Below are 21,247 nucleotides of genomic sequence, written 5' to 3'. Positions count from 1 at the left end.
GTAAACCTTCTGCAGCCCAACGTGGTCAGTTCGATTTTGCAGATGATGAAACTGAGACCCAGAGAGGTCAAGTGACTAGCCTAAGGTCACACAGCTCAAAAGAGACCGCATCAGCAGGCAGATTATCTGGGCTCCCTAATCTCACATCCCAGGGCCCATCCTCCAAGGGAGCCACTGCCAGGGCCTGTATCAGCAGTCACACCCCTTCTTAAAAGGGCCCAGGGTGGAAGCTGTTCTCAGCCAGTCCAGGAATGTGTCCTGATAACAGGACCAGGGGTGGGAGGGGTGGGTGGTGGAGGTTGTGTGGGGAAAGTGGGGGTAGAGGGGGGGAGGTGGAGGAGGGGCGGAGGGGCACAGCCCATCTGAGTCATGCCTCTGGAGGGAAGGGAGCAAAAAAATCTCTATCGGGTACCCGCTGGAGCCAGGCGGGTGGTGTGCAGCATCCTTGTTAAGAGGGGTCCTGCCGAGACCCATGGGAGGACTCCGAGCACATCAGCCAAAGCCTCCTTTGGTACCATGGCTATTGTTCAGCTGGTCAGCCATGTCCGACTCTTTGTGACCCCATGGACTGCCCCATGCCAGGCCTCCCTGTCCATCACCATTCCTGGAGCTTGCTCAAGCTCATGTCCATTGAGTCGGTGATGCCATCCAACCACCTCGTCCTCTGTCGTCCCGTTCCCCTCCTGCCTTCAGTCTTTCCCAGCATCAGGGTCTTTTCTAATGAGTCAGCTCTTCAGTACCATGGAGACCCCCAAAAGGATCCTGGGACAGTTATAAAGGCAAAGGAGCTAACCACATGTGCCCTGGGCACACAGGCCATGCTGGATAAACGTGGCCCTGACCATCACTGCTACCTTACAGTTTCCCTCGTTACTGTTGAGCTCTCCAGTTCTCACCGGGACCCTGCTTCACAGAGATCAACCCAGTCTCCCAGACGAAGCAACAGAGAGAGGCTCAGAAAAGCCAAGCCAGGTGCCCAGGCCACCATCCAAGACAGCAGAGGACCAGCTGGGGACCCTGGCTCTCCTGGCCCCGGGCCACTTTGGCCCCTTTCCCCAAGGGCACCGGTCCCAGCTGGGCTCTTGCAAGAGGTTGTTACACCAGGGACTTAAGCAGGGCCCTCGGCCAGTCCATTTCCAGCTAGGGGAATGGAGGCCAAGACACGGGGAGTGGGCTGGTCCACACAGCCCAAGAAGAATCCTTATTTTGGAATGAACCTCTCAGCCCTCTGAACCTCCAAGGCTGGGTCCCCAGCTGATGCCCCCTGCCTCCTCGCAATAGCCCTCCGGGGGGGGGTGTGTGGTCACCACCAGCACTGGCCATGTCCACAGGGGAGGAAGTTGAGTCTGGGGGAGCCTGGGAGAGGGGCCAGCCCTCATGCCGATCTCACAGATGGGGGCCGCCACCCCTGCCTGCCTCCCCAGGGGCCTCCCATATGTAGCAGGAATCTTCTCATTCTCTTTTTTCCTTCAGCCTTTCAAAAGAATGAGGTGTTTTTGTATAAGTGGATTCGGAATATAGAAAAAAGTCCTGCTTCAGAGAAGGGAATATGAATAACGACATGAACAAGATAACAGTGGAAGCAACAGCTAATACATATCTAGTGCCTACTGTGTCCTATGCTTTTCAACCCATTTTACAGATGAGGAAGTGGAAGCAGAGAAAGGTTAAATGATGTGATTAAAATCCCACCTCTTATTAAAAAAAAAAAAAAGAGGGAGGGAGGAACTTCCTTGGTGGTCCAGTGGCTAGGACTCCGCGCTCCCAATGCAGGGGCCTGGGTTCCATCTCTGGTCAGGGAACTAGATCCCTCATGCTGCAACTAAGAGTTTGCATGCCGCAACTAAAGATCTCCACGTGCCATACCTGACCTGGTGCAGCCAAATAAATAAATATATATATTTTTTAAATCCCACCTCTTGGGACTTCCCTAGCAGTCTAGTGGTTAAGACACTGCACTTCCAAAGCAAGGGGCACAGGTTCAATCCCTGATCAGAGAACTAGGATCCCACCTGCCACGCAGCGCAGTCAAATAAGTAATTTTTTAAAATATCCCGCCATCGGCTGTTCCAATGCGGGCTGGTGGGGTGGAATGGGGTGTGCTGATGGCGGTGTGGAGACCTACACCATTCTCCCTCAGGTCCTCCCACCTGGGGTTCATGTCCTCCCACTTGGGGTTCACAGTACTCCTTCCATACTCCCAACAGCCCTGGATCCACTTTACGTGTCACTCACTTCACATGTCAGCACATGCCGGGCTCCAGGAGCTGCCCCAGCCAGGAAGTGGAGAGCAGGGGTGCCAAGCCAAGCCCAAGGATACCAAAGCCCACCCTCTCTCCACCGCACCTGCAAGGAGGCATGGGAAGGGCTGTGCAGGAGGTGGACACAGCGCAAGCAAAGGCCCTGAGGCAGGAAGGTCAGATGTGCAGGGGGTTATTGAGTGAGAGGTCTGGACTGAGTGGGTTCCAGCCTAACTGGGTCGCTGCAGGCTTTTGGCCCAGGCACGAGGAGGTCTAAGAGAGGCCCCTAGAGGAACATGTCCAGCAATTTAGGTCAGAAAGACCTGAAAAATTGAGAGGGAGGCCCATGAAGATTTTCTCAGGCCCTGGAGTATGCTGAGCGGGATGGGGGCAGATTACTGAGACTTCATCCTACAGTGATCTGTCAGAGCACAGTGATCTCCAGCTCCCAAGGAGGCACCTAAACCGTGGTGGACTTCCAAGAGGAGGGGACATCATACCTACAGTCCAAATGTAAGCAGTTTATGAAAAGAGGAAGGGGAAGCGTGATCCAGGCAGAAGCAATTGCTTGGCCAAAGACCCAGAGGTGGGACCATTTAAAGAAAGGCAAAGAGCCAGGTCAGTTTAAGTCATGTGGCCTCAGTTTCTCCAGCAGCAAAATAGGGGGGAAAGATGAGCACAGAGTGGGTGTCTCCATCTCCCCCATCCCACTTCCTACCACTTCCCTTTTCCAAGGCCCCTACCCAAGAGGAAGGGCACTGGGACTTGGTCCTCCTGCCATAGGAACATCTTTGAGGCTGGCAGGGTTAGGAGGCTTCACTGACCGCCTCCTACCCTTCTACCCCACAGTCCAGGCCAGGCTGCCCAGCAGGCGGATGGGGAGGGCAGTTGATGGGCCAGGAGACCACAGCCCCAATCTCAGAGAGCTTTGTAAGAGATCCCCATTCACAGATGTGGAAGCAGAGGCTCAGAGAGGGGCACACTCAGCCTCAGGCCACACAGCAAGGTGGAGGTGGGCCTTCAAGTTGGACTCAAGATTCTCGGCACGCCAGGCCCAAGGGCGCTGGGGTGAGGAGGAGCTGGGAGAGGAGATGCTGGGCCCAAAGGACCACACATCAGGCTGGTCTCAGGGACCCAGCCAGGTACCACCTGGCCTGGCCACCACGTGGCTAAGCAGAAGGCCTCCCTCCAAATCTCCATGTGATCCCCACATATCACACCCACTCACAGGCCTTAGCATCTGCACCTGAGCAGAGGCCCTGGCATGCCGAGGATTCTTTAACAAACCCCACCCCCCAGTATCAGAGTTACCACAGGGAACACTGAGGTGACGAGTTTTGCTCTGTCCTGGCTTCTCCAAGGTCATGCCTCCCAGGCCCCCCAGCCTCGCTGGCGGATGGCTGACAGGCTTCGGGGGGGGGGACAGCTGCCAGCCGGCCCCTGCCCACGGCGCCCGCTCCTCCTGCCAGCAGCTCCGGCTGCGTCCCTGCTCTGGGAACACACAGCGTCCCTTCCTCCCCGCCCCCGTCCCAGCCCTCCCAGGGACACGGGTGGGCAGGAGCAGCTGGCGGCCAGGCCCCTCCAAAGGGCCAGCCCTGAACTCAACCCACCACACTCAGGGCCCACAGGTGCAACCCTGGTCCAGGCCTCCCTTTACTCATCCATGAAACGGGGACCTCTGGGAGGTCTCTGAGGGAGAGACCGTCCGAGCCTGAGGCCAAGGACAGAGGTAGCAAGATGCCAAAACCCTTAAAGCTCCTACGATTTGTTCATGGGATCAAGGCCAAGGATGGGTGGGGAGCAGTTTGCTGCTGCAACCTCCCTCCTCCCCACCCCTTGACCCTCCCTGGACTCAGAATTATGCTCCAGTGTGGCTCAATGGGTAAAGAATCCATCTGCAATGCGGGAGACCTGGGTTTGATCCCCGGTTGGGAAGACCCCCTGGAGAAGGGAAAGGCTACCCACTCCAGTATTCTGGCCTGGAGAATTCCATGGACTGTATAGGCCATGGGATCGCAAAGAGTCGGACACGACTGAGTGATTTTCACTTCTCCAGACCTTTGCACACTGCTGTTTCCTCCTGAAGCTGCACATCCCTGGCCCCGGCCAACTCCATGAACTCCAGTGCCCTCTTTAAGCCTGACCACAGGCCATACTTGACCCCGCCTGCCCTCAACTGAGAGAGGTGCCCCTCTTTTTCTGGGCTCATGTAGCCTCCATCACACAGAGATTAAGAGTTGTACTGCCTGGGTTCAAAACCCAGCTCTGACCCTTCCTAGCTGTGTGGCCTTTGAAAAGTTAGTCTACCTCTCTGTGCCTCCATTTCCTCACTTATAAAATAGATATTAAAAATAATCACTGTCAGGACTTCCCTGGTGGTCCAGTAGTTAAGAATGTGTCTTGCAATGCAGGGGACATAGGTTTGATCCCTGGTCAGGGAACTAAGATCCCACATGTTATGTGGCACGGCCAAAAGAAAAAAACCAAAAAGGAAGATGAAAGAAAACAATGCAAAGCAATGTTTGAGCCCCTACCCCTTGCCATGAACTGCCCCCAGGCTAGGCCAACCACTGTCACACTCTCCACTCACTAGACCAACGCAGTAGTCGTCTCTTTGGTCTGGGGGCTCCATCCCCAGTCCCCATACTCTGCTTCCCACACAGCAACCAGATGCCCTCAGAAAGCCTCCCAGGGCCCCATTTCACTGGGAGTAAGAGTCAACATCAAAAGGAGGCCCTCCCTGACCTCCATCTCTCTGTCCTTTCCTCCTGCCACTCTCCCCCTTGCTCACTCTGTTCCCCTGGCCTCCATGCTGTTTCTCCAACACTCCAGCACACCCCTACCTTATGGTCTTTGCATTCTCTTGCCTCAGGGAAGACCTGTCTCCTCTCTCCTCTCCTGGGATGTGAGCTTCTAGGAGAAGTCTTCCCCACGTGTCCCCACCCCTCACCATCCTATCTAATCAGCTAATCACAACCCTTTCTCTATCCCAGCCAGTCTTCCCAGTTTTATGTTTGACCCATGACATGCTGGGAAAGACTGAAAGCAGGAGGAGAAGTAGAAGACAGAGGATGAGATGGTTGGATGGCTTTAGCGACTCAATGGACATGAGTTTGAACAAGCTCCAGGAGATGGTGAAGGACAGGGAAGCCTGGCATGCTGCAGTCCCTGGGGTCACAGAGAGTCAGACACGACTGAGCCTATCAAGTTCTTACAGACCATGTGCGTATTTTCCTTATTTGCTCTGCTTTTATCTCCCCGACTAGAATGTCAGCTTTGTGAGAGTGTTGCTTCTTTGCTGAATCTCCAGCCTCTAAGAACATTGTCTGGCACATAGTTTGTGTTAGTCGCTCAGTCGTGTCCGACGCTTTGTGACCCCATGGACTGTAGCCTGCCAGGCTCCTCTGTCCATGGGATTCTCTAGGCAAGAATACTGGAGTGGGATGCCATTTCCTCCTCCAGGAGAATCTTCCCAACCTAGGGATCGAACCTGTGTCTCCTGCACTGCAGGCAGATTCTTTACTATCTGAGCCACCAGAGAAGCCCCCTGGCACCCAGTAGTGCTCAGTAAATATTTGTGAGAGGGGAGGAAGAGATGGAAAGAGGGACAGAGGGAGGAACAGAGGGAGGGAGGGATGAATGGGTTCTATCTAGGGCCCCCAAGATAAAGAGATACCGGCCTCCATCCCAGGTCTGCCCAGCCCCACAACCTATGTTCCAACCACAGCACTCTCCTGCCACTGCCTGGCCTGTCCCCGTGGCAGAGCCTCTAACCTCCCAGGGTACACAAGACAGTGTGCAAGGGTGAGACAGCTCTAAGCCCCGAGCCCCGCCCCGCACTGCTCAGGCACGGACTGGGTACCAGAGATGCTTGCTGCATGAGCCAGGGGTGAGTGAAGCGTGAGCCAGCGGCCATCCACAGGCCAGGGCAGCCAGGACATGTCTGGTCCTGTGTTCCCGGCGTGAGCACACGCACAGCTGTCAGACCTCAAACCAGCTCCACCAGTGCGGCCGGGGTGGGGTGGGCACTGCAGGCTCAGGCTGGCACGGCGGGCAGATGGAAGGGCTCTGTCTGAGCAGGGACCCATCACCCCAGGAGGATGACGGTTCAGCAAGCGGATCGTGCTGCCCCCACTAACCTTGGCCCCGTGGAGATGGAACTGTTCCAGTACAGGTGGCTTTAAGGTTTCTTTCTGGACAGGAAGGAGACCCCCTTTCCAGACCCTAGGTCCTGACCTGCTCTGTAAAGGGTAGGGTCCCTTCCTGAATCACCAACAGCCCAAGAGTAAAGATGATTCTTCTTGTGCCCCATGAAACCCAGTTCCAAGCCCTAGGACCTGTCCTCAGCCTGGAAGCCCAAAACGGGGAAGGAGGCGATGTCGGAGCTCAACAAGGCAGCAGGCAACCTGGTGTAAAGTCCCGCTCCACACCCAGATGCAGCACGGCCCTCGGCCAATCCGGGCTGGTCCAGACCGTTTCCCCAGCTGGAAAGCGGCACTGGGCATGGGTTCCAGGGACTTTCTTCCATCCCAACCTGCAGAATTATCTAGAAGAGGCCACCTTGGCGACTCCAGCCCTCCCCCAGAGCCCACCCCTGGGGTGGACGTGGCCAGAGCCTAGACTTGCACACACGTCCTTATTCCCCACAGAAACAACAATAATAAATATACCAGGCACTTTACTCTGTGCCTGGCATGCCGGCTTTACAGGCACTGTTTCATCTGGTCCTCCCAACAACACTATGAGGTAGGGACCTTTACTGTGCCCATTTCCCAGCAGAGGAAACTGAGGCCTAGATCACATGGCAAGTTGGGGTCCAGGTCCCCAACCCCACCCTTGTGGTCACACGGGCAGCCTCTCTCTCCCCACGACAGGTCAAAGCAGGAAAGAAATCTCAGGTACCCCCTGAAATCTATAGCTGGAATTGGAGGAGGTGGGCAAGGTCCATATTTCCAAAATCCACAGGCTTTCCTGAGTCCTGAGAGGCCAAGCCCTAACCCTGCCCCTACTGTGTAACCCAGGTCATGGGTGTACCACTCTGAGCCTCAGTTTTCGCATCTATAAAATGGGTAGGATCCTGCCAGGTTAGCCTAAGGTATACCATTGTTTAAAGCCACAGAAGGGAGGAACTTTCCTGGTGGTCTAGTGGTTAAGACTTCAGACTTCCGCAGGCGGCACGGGTTCGATCCCTGGTCTGGGAACTAAGATGCCGCATGGTACGGCCAAAATATTTTCAAAAGTAAAATTTTAAAATAAATAAATTTCCTCTTCTAATAAATAAAAATAAATAAAGCTTCAAGAGCCGGAAGACTCAGTCCAGCCCTCAGGACAAGGTGGAGAAGCTGCTTGGCCTCCGTGCCTCCAGATGGATCGGGGGAGGGGAGTGAACAAGAACAGGAAGCCCAGTGGTGTGCGGTGTAGACTCAGCCTGCATCACCAGCAGCCCAGGAGAGGAAGGATGATTCTTCCTGTGCTTCACGAAACCCAGTTCCAAGCCCTGTCACTCCCACCTCCAAACACAGCCTGAATCCACCTCCCTCCCTCCCACCAGAGTCACCCCTCAGGTCAACTCCCCAGGCTGGCCAGTTGCCTGCAGAGAGTGTCTCTGAAATGTCCATCTGAACCCATCATTCCTGCTTCACGCCCCTCACAGCCCACACTCCAAGACGAGAGACAAAGTCCTCACGGGGGCCTCCAAGGTCCCCCAGTGGACACTACCCGCGCCCCACGCCGCTTCCCTCCTGCTCCGCCCACACTGGCCACTTCCCCTTTCCCTAAGAACCCGATACACACTTGCCTCAGAGCCTTGGCACTTGCTGTTCCCTCCACCAGCGCCTACTTCCTTCAGGAGCTTTACTCAAACATCTCCTGCTCAGAGAGGCCAGTCCCGACCACCACACAGCAACACACTCAGCCAATTCCGCTCTCTCTTTGAGTCTCATTTCAAAAGCCACCTCCTCACAGGAGGCCTCTCTGACCTCCCCCAAGTGAGAACCTTCAACTTCTCCTTCCTAGCGGGGACCATAGCTGTGATGACATAACGCACTGGATGAGTACATGTCTGAGAAGGAGGACCAGGGCCACTTCTGTCTCACTCCCGGCCGAATACTCTAGTGGGTCTAACAGTCACTACAGTTCACAGCTGGGATGCTTGGGGGCCATCCGGTCAGAATGGACACTGCCCAAAGTATAGGGCCTAGCATGGAGTCGGTACTTGGTAATTACTGGATGAATGAACAAATGGACGGATGGAGGGATGATGGACAGATGGAGGGATGATGGATGGATGATAGATAGATGGATGGTAGATGGATGGATGGATGATGGATGGAGGGATGGAGGAATAAGTGAACCAGACACACAGTGGGCCTGGAACTTACCAGAGATGCCTGGGGCTCTGAAAAAGTGGCCCAGAGAAGGGAAGGGTCCGCCCAAGCCCACCAGCCTGGCTCTGCAGCTGGAGTCTCTCCTCCTGCACAGCCCGACTTTCAGTTCCCATCCTCTCGGTCTAAGGAAGCTCCTTCCCCTCCACCCCGAGGAATGGGTGAGGAGGAGGGGCAGACGGCCTCCTAGTTCCCAAAGAGGGAAGGGTGCTCCCAAGCTCCATCTGTCCCACCACAAAGGGGCTTTGTCCTCAGTGCTGAGAGCCCAGGGCAGACCGGAAGCTGCCCCTCAGCCACCCAGCAGGTCCAGCACCCCCGGTCAGCTGAGCTAACAGCTCCAAAGCCGGATCCCAGGGGCTGGCATGGTACTGGGCACAGCCTTCTAAAATCTCATTAATCCTCCCTGGGAGCCCTAAGAGGGAGGTTCTAGGATGACCCCCATTTTTACATATGGGGAAACTGAGGCAAAGTCACTTGGCCAAGGTTTCTCAGCCAGCAAAGGGCAAAGCCAGGATTCAGACCCAAGCCCACCTGGCACCGGCATCTTCAGCCCCTGCTCTCAACTCACCCTGTCTCTGGGTTCAGAAGGCTGGAGGCACCTTTTTGGAGGCACAAGTGGGCAACCACACCTGGCCCTTCACCCTTAGCAGAAGGCTGCTGCCCTGGCGAGGTTTACCCATCAAGGGAGGGGGGGTCGAGCTCTGAACCCAGAGCCCTCACCCCATGCCCAGCCCATGCCCCAGGTGTCTTCACAATCTGCTGGCCAGGCCCCAACACGTTTCCACCACTTCCTGCCGGGCAGGTGTCCACAGGGAAAGGCTGGGCGGGCAGATAGACCAGGGGGTAGACTTCCCCCACCCCTCACCGGCCACTCCCCTGTCAATCCCAGGCCTGCTATCTGCCTCCCTGGCACCCACCTTCTCTCCAGGCCCATCTGCTCTCAGGGCAGTCACCAGAGCCACTTCACCAAGGCCACAGTGCCAATGGGACACCTACCCTCAGTGGGCACTAACCACAGGGCCAGGCAAATCAGTCCTGCCCACCACCACCACCACCCCCGCCTCTGTGGCTTCTCCTTGTTGCCCAAGGGCAGTGTGTAGACTCCCAGCCCTCCACTGATTGGCACCAGCCACCTGCCAGAAGAAAACTCTGCAGTTCCTCTGAGCTCCAACAGGAGTAGAGCTACTCACACTGTACCTTCAGGCCTTTCACAAGTTCTATCTGCTCCCAAAGAACCGTTCCATGCTTCCAGGGATGTCATATGTATCACTTCCTCCAGGAAGTCTTCCCTGACTCACTTCTCTAAGACCCCAGACCAGCCCCCCCCTTCTGTCCCAGCTAGGGGCTCTGGATCCCTATCTTGAACCCCAGCCTCTGTGGGCTGTCTTCACTTGGCAACAGTAACTGAGGACCTGAGCCCAGTCTGATCCTTCTCTCCACCCTCCCTTCACACCTTCAGCAAGAGGCCAGCCCTTCTCCCAGAAGCTGCAGTCCAAAGCCTAGTCTGACCAATCTCATCACCGTCTAACTGCCTTGGATCTGACCTCTCCACTTCCTCAGACCTTTGCTCACCCTGTCTCTTCTTGCTGGCAGGCCCTCATCCTTCTCTTTCCTTCATGAGCTCCTGCTCACCCTTTAAGCTTCAGGCCAGGTACCACCTCCTCTGTAAAGCCCTTCTGGCATCATAACAGCTGCCCCAGTTCATATGGCATCTACTCGGTGGTGGGGCCATAATCAGGGTCTGTGTCTGGCTCCCCTGGGGTGTAGGCTGCTCCCAGAGTGCCTCTTTGGGGTCCCCGGCATCCAGCACAAGGCCCAGATCTCACCAGTAAAGAGTCCAAAGGCCAGCTGCCAAACCCCTGCCTGGAGAACCCATGAACAGAAGCCAGGAGCAACTCCCAGAGGCAGGACTGACTCCTATTTTGCCCACAGTGCCCACAGATCGAAGGTAGGGTGGTATGGGGGAGGGGGGCCTTCCACCAATGGCCAACTGGTAACCAAACCCACGTTGTTTCTAAAACTAGGGCACAGGAGAGAAATGGGAACAGCAGAATTGTCCCCAAATAGAACTGTGGCTCATCTGGTTCCAGGGCCTCCGGGAACACCTGGCAGGGGTGGGGGTGGGGAGGGCAGGTGGCTGCTCCCAAGGCTGCAAAGGGAGATCTAAAGTTTGGAGGACGGGGAGGTCAACATCACTGCAGCCAGAGATGGTGGTGCAGACACCCCATCCACCTCCCTCAGAGTTAGTCCCAATCCAATCCCACTTGCCCCCACCTACCCACCAGGTGCTCCCTAAACTGTCCCACCTCCCAGTCTTTGCTCACTTGCGTCCTCTGCCCAGAATGCTGTTACACTGGCTGTCAGTCAGAATCCTGCCCCTTCGTGGCATCATGGCCACCAACTGGGCACTCTGTATAAGCCTGACACAGGCGGGCACCTGGAGGGAATGAGCTTATCAAATCTTCCCAACAGTCACATGAGGAAAAGACTCTTGCCACCATCTCACAGATAAGAAAACTGAAGCTCAAAAAGAGAAGCCATTGGCTCAGGACACAGAGCAGAGGAGGCAGGTGGACCAGATGGAAGGTGGTGGGACCTTGATGGTGGCAGCCAGAAGACCATACAGGAGGCCTGGCAGGGTCTGGTTCACCTTCCTACGCCAGCCCAGCCTTGGGGACTTGACATAGCTCAAGGCCAGAGAACCTCCCTGGCTCAGATAGAACAAGAGCCCCTACATCCTTCTGACCTTCCCCTTAGGGTGGTTGAGGACTGAGGAGCCACCCTGGGGCAATGTGATACAACTGTCTCCCTGCAAATATGCACAGACCCACTGCACAGATGAGAAAACTGAGTCCTACAATGGGACAGTTTCCCCATCTGGAAAGTGCAATGTGACCCAGGAACTCTCTGGCTGTGACATTCCTCTATGGATTAACCTGGTGGATATGATTTCTTTTCTCTGAGTCTCAGATTTCCTATTTGGAGACTGGGGCTCCCATGTGTGCTAAACTACTTCAGTCCTGACCGACTCTTTGCAACCCTATGGGTCATAGCCCGCCAAGCTCCCCTGTCCATGGGATATTCCAGGCAAGAATACTGGAGTGGGTTGCCATGCCCTCCTCCAGGGGATCTTCCTGACCCAGGGATCGAATCTGCGTTTCTTACATCTCCTGTATTGGCAGGCAGGTTCTTTACCACTAGTGCCACCTGGGAAGCCTTGATACAAATTATAATAAAGTAACAGCCAACACGTATTGAGCATTTCCCACATGCTGGCATTGCTCAGAGCATCATGCATAATGCCTCACTTGATCCTTAGAACAAGTCTGTGATGCAGATATTGCCATCAGGCCTGTTTTTCAAATGGGGAAACTGAGGCACGGAGTGGTGAGCTGACTCACAAAGTCACACAGCTAGCATGGAGGCAGAGGAGAAGGCTGTGGGGCTGCGGACAGGGGCGGGGGTGGGGTGGGGCCGCATTTCCCAGAGGAGTCTCCTGGCCTTCACGCTGCCCCAAGAGGAAAGGTGGGGAGGGGGCTGGAGGAGAGGTCAGGGGTCAGGCAGGAGGTAGAGAGGACGAGGCAGGGCACCAGGAGGCCCTGGGTCCGCACCCAAGCCACTGTCCTTTTGCTCCTCTGAGCCTCTATCTCCTCTTTGGTAAAATGGGGCCAGAACTGCTGCTTCACAGGGATGCTGTGGGGACGGGACACGAACATTCATCTGTCACTGAGCGAGGGCTCAGCTGTGTGCTCAGGAAAGAAGCCTCAGGGCTGGGCCGTTGGCTCGCTGCTCCTCCAGGATCTGGGTGGTACCTGATTCTCTGCTCTGCAGGGGCAGGAAGGGGGGTACAGCCTACCTCTTCTCTAATTCCTAGAGGGAACCCTCTGAGCTCTGCCAGCTTTCCAGGCTGTGTGACCTCGGACCAATCACTTCACCTCTCTGAACTTCTGGCTCCTCCTTTTGCTACTAAGTCAAGGCTTTCACAGGGCCCTGAGGGAAGAGTTCCTCCCTGGAAGGACTGAGAGCATATGCAGGGAGGGCGGCTCAGTTCAGCCTGCCTACGCGGAGAGAGCAGTGCCTGGCATGATCCTGCCTTGAGACCTCCACGTCTTCACCCTGCCAAATGATGTCTGCTGGGGTTTTTTTTTTGGCTGCGAGGCTTATAGGATCTTAATTCCCTGACCAGAGATTGAACCCCTGCAACGGAAGGACGGAGTCCGAACCACTGGATCACCAGGGAATTCCCCAAATGAAGATTATTAGATGGTCTGTCTCCCTCCCAGCCCTGCTGGGGATGATCAAAAGTGATGGTGAAAAGCGCTTGGTAAACTGCAAAGCATGACACTCCTGAGAGTGATGGCGATCACTGTACTCCCTTAGAGGCAAGAAGAATCCTGTGACTTGCCATCTAAGGTAGAATGTGCTAGAGCCATGAGGGAAGGCAGAGAATGGGGGCGGGGGGGACAGAGGAGCTTGGAAAGTGTAGACTTGGGTTGGGGCAGAGAGTGGTCAGCCAGAACTTTCCAGAGGCAGAGACATTTCAGCCACATGGAGATGGCAGGAGAGGCCGGGAACGCCTAGCAGCAGGACCCACAGAGTCAAAGCATGGACGCTGACTGCCTGGGGCTGGCAGGAAGGCAGCCAGTGGTTCAGAAAGGCTAATGGGTCACCTGAGTGAAAGGGGAAACTGGGAGGTGAGAGGGTGGAGAAGAGGGAAGAGTGTGGTCCAGACCACCGCCACGTCCAGGAGCCCTTGCTGTGGGCGCTGGGCCCCTCCAGCCTCTCTCACCTTCGGCTGTGCCTCCCCCAAAACACAAGAGCGGTGACAGTCCCTGACTCCAGGCTCAGCGAGCAAAGACGCAAAGCACGCAGTGTTCAAACAGCAGCCACTTTTGGAGAAATGGACCCATTCAGTAAGGGAGTCCTTGAATACCAGGGCTCAGGACACTCAAAGGCCTTCACAAGCCACAGGAGGGCAGGCGCTGAGGTGGGAGGTGGGCTCAGGGAGGCTGGAGGGAGCTGGCGGCTTCCAATTGGTCCGGCCACCAAACCTGTCTGTCTATAGTTAACCTCCCCGCCCCCACTCCTGCCCCAGTGGACAAGCCTGGACACGAGCGTCCAGTCTCAGGCTTCAGGGTTCCTGGATCCACCGGCCTGCAGAAACCCAGAATTCCAGCCTCATCAGGGAATTACCTTCGTAATCACAGGCACTCAGAAACCATAAGCACGGACCACGTGGCGGCCCTGCACCAGAGCAGACACACATTTGCTCGCCTGACCCTCACACCACCTGGTCAAAGCTGCACTGGCCCTGCCATCCCCACTTCAGAGATGGGGAGACTCATGCTCAGAGCCACCATTTCCCTGCAGTTACACACAGCAAACAAGGGACACAGCCAGGACTTGAACCCAGAACCCATTCGCTCCAAAAATCTGAGTGGAAGTACAGTCCATGGAGCACTCACGCTATGCTGATCCTGGGAGCTGGGAGATCCCTGCAAGTCTCAGGATTCCAGTTCTGAGTGGAGATCCACCAGCCAGAGCTGGAAGCTCAGGGAGGCAGGATGGCCTGTCAGCCCAGCCACACATCCATGGCTATTCCCAGGGCAAGACCTCAGCTAAGCTGAGCTCTCATTCAGTGGGACTCAGATGCTACACATCAACCAGAAGCCAGAAATCTGGGTTCACACTCTGATGGGTGATTGTGACTCCAGCTCTTGGCCTCTCTGAGCCTCAGTTTCCTCTTCTGTGTAATAGAAACAAAAATTCCTCCCACCCCGGGATGACACAAAGGATGGAATGTGTCACCTTGCTGTGACCTGGACATTGACATCAGATAGAGTAAAAGTCAAGACCACGAATTTGGATAAAGCAGCAGGAAACAGGAGCTCCCCAGGTGGTTCAGTGGTAAAGAATCTGCTGCCAAAGCAGGAGGCATGGGTTTGATCCCTGGGTCGGGAAGATCCCCTGGAGAAGGAAATGGCCACCCACTCCAGTATTTTTGCCTGAAGAATTCCACAGACAGAGAAGCCTGGCAGGCTACAGTCCGTAGGGTCACAAAGAGTCGGACACAACTGAGCGACTAAACAACAAAATAAGCCGGAGAGAAGATAAGCAGACCTTGACAGAGTAGACCAAGCTTCCGGATGCCACTCCAACCCCGATTTCCATCCCCCAGCAGCAGGAGTCCGCCTGCGCCAGCCTCACAGCCCAGCAGGTCTGAAGACCCCAAAGACCCACCCCCACCGTCTCTCAACAGCCCCCAGCCCCACTGACATCCCCAGACCCAGTGGCATCAATAAGGACACAGCCGGGGCCAGCCCCTGGAGAACCCTGGCTAGGATCCCTGTTTCGGAACCTCAGGAGGAAAGAGCCCTTGGAGCACAAAGAGACTTGGACAAGATCACTGGGCTACTTCTCCCCTGTGGCTTCTCACTTTATTCTGGAACTTTGCTGGACAGTTTCAAGAGCAGGAGAGGAACTGAGGCCCAGGTTAGAGGGGAAGTCATTTGCTCAAGGTCTCGCAGCAAGGAGCGGGGAAATTGGGGTTCCGACTTCCAGCTCTGGGACCTTCCCCAAGCATCTACTCCTTGACTCAGCCTCCCCGATCCCTGCATTGTATTGTGGGGCTGTATTGCAAATAAGCTGGCTGGGTAGGGAGAGCCCTGGATGAAAAGATAGGAGATGTGCATTTTTCACCCTACTTGAATACTATGTCCTGGGTCTTTCTGGCCTCAATTCCCCCATCTGTGAAAAGAGAAGCTCAGAATAGATCAGGAATGACAAACTCATGGCACATACACAGTGATATCTAACATTACTAATCTATCACAGCCCTCTTTCCCATGAAGCCTCAGACTGGGCCTCAGCATGTTTTTCAACAGAGCAGTCCAGATCTGGGGGATCTGAGTCCTAGGGCCATCCCTAGATTGGGTAACAGCCGAGTCCTCCCCAAGGGAGGGGAGGGCTTCCCAGGTGGCGCTAGTGATAAAGAACCCACCTGCCAGTGCAGGAGACATAAGAGACACAGGTTTGATCCCTGGGTCAGGAAGATCCCCTGGAGGAGGGCATGGCAACCCACTCCAGTATTCTTGCTTGGCGAATCCCACGGACAGAGGAGCCTGGCAGGCTACAGCCATAGGGTTGCAAAGACTCAGACACGACTAAAGTGACTTAGCATGTACACAAGGGAGAAGAAGGGAGAAAGAAAGACGTAACATTTACTGGACATCCAGTAGTTTCAAGCGCTAGGAGACATTTGTTGATTTAATCCTAAGGAGGGAGGTGGGCACAAGCTGAGGTTCAGAGAGGCTGAGTGATCTGCCTTTGGACAGACAGCTGGGAACGGGGCCTTGAACACAGGGGAGGTACCTTGGGGGTCGCCCTCCCCATAATAGAGATGCAGAGCCAGCCACCAGGTGAGAGCCTAGGTTATGGCCTCACCTCGTCCTCCTTTTGGCCCTACTAAGTGCAAGCCCCATGCCCATTTTACAGCTTCAGAAACTGAGTCATAGGAAGGGGGTGTCAGCTGCCAGAAAACGACGGACTCGACCATGTGTCTAGCTGTTCCTGGCCCTATTCATCCAGCTAACCTGTGCTAAACGCTTTATTTCAGTCCCCTTGGGACACCCCAGGAGCCATGACTCATACCATCCCACTTCACAGATGAGGAAATTGAGGTGCCCCCAAAGGAAGTGGCCCCCAACCCTCTAGGGGCTCAAGTGGAGACCAGAGTGGTTTACCATGGAGATAAGTGGGGAGGAGCAGCGGAGGAGAAGTAAACAGCTGGGGGAACCCAAGGGAGATAGAGGCTGGGTGGCCACACAGCTGAGGCAGGAAATGAGGCTCCGGTCAAAAGGCCCAGGGCAGGCGGTGGAGGCCTCTAAAGGGTCTCTTAGGCCTGCAGAGGCAGGGAGGCCCTGCCCTGGACTAGGAGCCCAGAGCCCCAAGCCTAGGTTCAGCCCTATCACTTGGCAACTGGGAGACCCTACCAAGTGTTTTCCTCCTTTGGGTCTCAGTATTCACAGGTGGAAAATGGGCTAATCTCACTGAAGGCAAGCTTTCCAAAAGTTGGGACAGGCTGAACCCACAGGGATCTCCCCAACTCAGCCTCCTCACACACACAGGGCAAGGGAGGACTTCAGGCACCCAGTTAACGGATGGCCTTGGCCATCAACATCCTTTCTGAGGCCAGCACCTTCAGAATTAGTGAGCTCATCCCCTCGAAGCCTTCACGGGACAGCTGGGGAGGGGTCAACTCATCGGGGCAACTGACCCGCCCAGTGTTCACACCACACAAGGCAGGTCCTACTCCCCTGAGCACCTGCTGGTTCCAGGCACTAGGCTTACAGCCCTCCTTGAACCCTCACCCCATAGGGAGATATTTACTCTTCCCATTTTCAAGACAAGGAAGCTAAGTCTCAGAAAGATAGGATGAATGAGCCAAGGACACGTGGCAAGCAGGCAAGGTCAGAACTTGAATGCAGGCCTGTCTGACTCCTGAGCCCTTACCATACCTTAGTCTCTATCTCCCCAGCCGACCCCTTCCTGCTCCCAGCCTCCAGCCACTCTGCGTGGCACTACTCCTAGCCCTGGCTCTCATCCTCTCCTGCTTTCCTGCTACCGAACTCCTACTCTACTTTCAAAGCCCAGCCTCCAATGTCTCCTCCTCTTGACACCTGATCTAGGCCCCCACAGAATACGTGGAGTCCAGCCCACAGATTTACTTCTCCCAGGTGACTTGGTCAGCTCTGACCCCCCCTGGTCTCCAAGATGGAGCTGTTCACACAGGGGACATCAATCAGTGCCTTGTGTGAAGATGGAGGCCAAACTCCTTCCCAAGGCCCATGTGGCCCCACACAGCCCAGCCCTGCTGATAACATCCCCTCGCTTCACCTCTCACCTGCTCACCTTAATTTTCTGTGCTCCAGACTCACAAGCTTTCCCATTGTTTCTCCAGAATAGCACACACTCCCCGCCTCAGGGCCTTTGCACATGAGTTCCCTCTGCCTGGTAAGCCCTATCCCCAGCTCCATGCCTGGCAGACTCCTCCATGCTTCTTTCACGACTCTTCTGCACCCCACACCTCTCTCTCTGAACCCTTATCACATTTGTGATTATATATTCATTTACTTGGTAACTTGTTTGCTATTATACTTGGCTAACCCTCTAGACTTACATTTCTGGCAGCGAGGACTGTTCACAATTCCCCAGCAAGGACCCACCCAGGCTGACCACTCCCACACACGTCCCAGAGCCTCCCCCAGGGGCCCTGAGACATGTCTGAGCTGAAAGGAAGAAAGAGTACTGTGTCCCCTTCTTCGCTGAGGAAACTGCTGCTCCCCACCGACCCCATCACCACCTCCTGGAATCCTCCCAAGGTCTCCTACAGCTCCCAATGCTAACCAATCACACACCGCTCAGCTCAAGATCAAAGCTCCTAGAACATCATAGGTACTCAATACAGGGCCATGGATGCTTGTATCTCGGCAGGTTTGGGAAAATGGGGTCAGTTGAGGTTCAGGGGATGGGTGGTTGGTCACAGGCCACTGAGCCATCTCCTTCCTGGCTCCTGGGGTTTGAGGGAGCCAGACAACCTCCTCCCACCCCCCCACCCCGCCACTCCCAGGTCACAATCAGGGTAGAAGCCAAAGCAGGAACTGGCTATGAGCTGGGGATATTTCATGCCCGGGAGGAGGCTAAGGGAGAGGAGGAGAGAGCTGGGAGGCCTTCCTGGAAGACGTGGGCATTAAACGAAGCCTTAAATAAAGAGCAAAAGCAGACAAGCAGCTCTTAGAGGAGAGGGCACTCCCAGCAGGGACACCTTCAGGAGCAAAGGCCCAGGGGTCATACAGGAGGGCCTCGGCAGGCAGTCAGCTGAGAGAGGTGACACACTGTAAATCATCTCCTTGGGTGGAAAGACCACATCACCACAGCACACCACCTCACCCAAAGGGCCTCGTGGCTTCCACACAATCACTCATAGGAGTCTTTTCCAACACTGTCGTGTGCCTGGTCCCATACTGAGAAACACCCATTTCTCTATCACTGGAAGGCAACAAGCGCAGCCAGACCGGGGCCTCTGAGCTCTAGGCTCTCATTCCAGCTGCAAACTGTGTGGCTCGGTCGAGTCACTTCTGCTCTCAGAGCCTCAGTCTCTTCCCCAGCAAAAAAGGGATACACAAAAGTCCCTACCTCCTAGGAGGTACATGGTAGATGTTAGCAGCTATCATTCTCACGGGCCCATTTTATAGTGAACAAAACTGAAGCCAGAAGGAGAAGCGAGCTGTCTCAAGTGCTGGGTGGCAAGACTCCACTGAGGCTGGTTCCTCCTCAAGGGGTTAGGAGGTGGCTTTGGGGACATCGATCCACCCGCTTCTGGGATAAGCCCCACGAGAGCCAGCCATCTCATCTCATGCCCATCTTTTTCAGGCCATTCATCCAGTGCTGTGCTCATTTATTGAACACCTACTACATGCCAAGGACCTACCTGCAGAAGTGCCTACAGGTTTCCCCTGGGGATCCCCACTGCACACAAGCGGACTCAGAGGGGTGGTCCTTTGGCCCAGGTAATCCAGTGTGACCAGAAGCCTAGATCTTGTCTCTCCAGCCGAAAAACCAAGATGAGGGTCAGCAACAGCATCAGCCTGCTCCATTCTCGAAATCAAGTCTGATCTCAGCTGACTGAAGCCAGGCCTGGAGTCACCCCAGGGATCCAGAGACCACTGCACCAACTGGACAGAGTCGCTGCAGCTGGGGACGCCTCACCCAGGGCCACACAGGCTCTGTTCAGTCTCAAGTCTGCCTGAAGGCCCCAGAGGTTGAACTGCTATCCTTCTGTTCACCCAACCCTTCCACCAGCCCAGTAAGCCCAGCCAGGCTCACAGCTGGACCTGATGAGGGCCCCCAGCTCAGAGAGGGCAAGCAGTTGCTTGAGGAAGCACAGCAGGGCAAGAAAGTGGTGGCCCCCATTGGGACTCAAACCCACCACCACCCCTAGCCCAGGCAGGCAGATGGACCCAGCCTGGTGGTGAAAGCTTAAACTTTTGCCAACTTCTGAGCAGATAGGCGGTAGGGCCTGCCCAGAGAGGAGGCTGGGGGCTGTGGGCAGCTGGGACCAACCACAGTTTGGCCCAGTCCTTTCCAGGCCGGCAGCACCAGGCCCTACCCGAAGCCCCGCGAGGACAAGGAGATCTGGTGTCCTGGCCCGGCACCCCTGCCCGGCGCTCCCCCAGGCCCACGCTGCAGGCCCCTTCTACCTCCCATCCCGGGCTGGGGGCGCCAGGCCGGGTAGCGGCGGCCAGAGGCGGCGCCGACTGGTTCAGATTTCAGATTTGGCCTAGACCTGGCCTGGGGGCTCAGGCCCGGCTCGCTGCTCTCAGGGGGCCCGCAGAGAGAGGGTGAGCGGGAGGGGGGGTCCTCGCGCAGACAAGACCCCTACGCCCCCCATCCAGCCCCCTCCCCCCCGCGGCATCACAACAAAAGGCCGCGCCAGACAAGTCCGGGTGCGCCGCCTGCGCTCCGGGATCGCCGCTTGGCTCAAGGGGTGAGGGTTGGAGTGGGGGGGCAGGAGTCCCCGCGGCCCAGAGATCGGACGCCAGGATGGTCCGCGGCCGGGGGGCTCCCTCATGCGGGCCGGGAGCCGGGGCCGGAGGAGGGGCGGGGGGCGCTCACCTGGACCGGCGGGCAGGCGGACGCACCGGGCAGACAGACGCACGGGAGGACGGACCGCCGGACGGCCAGGGGTTCGGGCACACGGCAGCCTGGCCGCTCCGGCTCCCGGGGCCGGAATGGATTCCGGGCCGGGAGAGACAGATCGAGAGAGAAAGGGAGGCGGAGGAGGAGGAGGAGGCGGCGGCCCGGGGAGGGGAAGAGGAGGGAGGGAGCGCGCGAGCAGGGAGGAGGGGCCCGGCAGGCCGCCGGGAGGGGGAGGAAGGAGGAAGCGTGCCGGGACGGGTCCCCGCCGGTGACCTGGGAGAGTCCCGCGCGCGGCCTCCCCACGCCCGGGGTCCGGCGGCCAGGGAATGGAAGGGCGGGGGCACCGGGCACGGAAGCCCCGCCCCCCACCCCGCCCAGGGAGTGCTCCCTACCCGTGGGGCACCCACCCATCAGCTCTCAAGCCAAAAACGCCTTCCCCAACTCCTCCCAACCCACCCACCCAACTGACCCCAAATCTACCTCTCATGAAATTATTACTAATAATCAGTAACAGCAGCACTGATGGAGCACTCATTCCTTACTAGGTGCCATACTAAGCTGTTCAGGTCAACTTTAGGATCTATTCCTACCAACCAAGTGGGCTGAGCAGGCCAATGATCACCCCCATTTTACAGATGAAGAAGCTGAGGCACAGAGAAGGGACTCACCTGACAAGAACCAGGCCTTGGACCCTGGCCTTGACCTGAATTTCCCAAACCGGGGACTGAGGCAGGAAGGACAGTGTGGTAAGGAGCAACATTTTTATCCTAATAGATATGCATTCATTTTAATGTGCATCAGAAGCAAAAAAAAAAGTAACTAAGAAGCCAGTAAGTTCCAGATAAGGAAATTATAAGGGGCTTCCAGTAAGCCCTTTAGGAGGGGCCAAAGCAGGTATTTAGTGGCAAGTATACTCAGTGGTAAAGA

At 56.1% G+C, this 21,247-nt stretch overlaps 1 protein-coding gene across 3 annotated transcripts in view; it reads right to left on the bottom strand.

Moving 5' to 3' along the window:
* Window positions 1–20,701, bottom strand: part of SRC (SRC proto-oncogene, non-receptor tyrosine kinase) — a 55,362-nt gene extending 34,661 nt beyond the window's left edge. The window contains exon 1 of one of the 3 annotated variants that reach the window (XM_081560242.1): window positions 20,297–20,701. The gene's annotated coding sequence lies outside the window, so the exon portion shown is untranslated. The remainder of the gene's footprint in view (window positions 1–20,296) is intronic. The other 2 variants (XM_081560245.1, XM_081560244.1) reach the window with 2 other exon arrangements.
* Between the last annotated feature and the right edge of the window lie 546 nt (window positions 20,702–21,247).

Source organism: Giraffa tippelskirchi, chromosome 13 (assembly GCF_054371585.1).
Source record: "Giraffa tippelskirchi isolate mGirTip1 chromosome 13, T2T-mGirTip1v1.2.pri, whole genome shotgun sequence".
In the NCBI taxonomy this organism is placed as follows: Eukaryota; Metazoa; Chordata; class Mammalia; order Artiodactyla; family Giraffidae; genus Giraffa; species Giraffa tippelskirchi.
The sequence above is the reverse complement of the archived record's forward strand: the minus strand, read 5'-3'. Positions and strand labels throughout refer to the sequence as shown.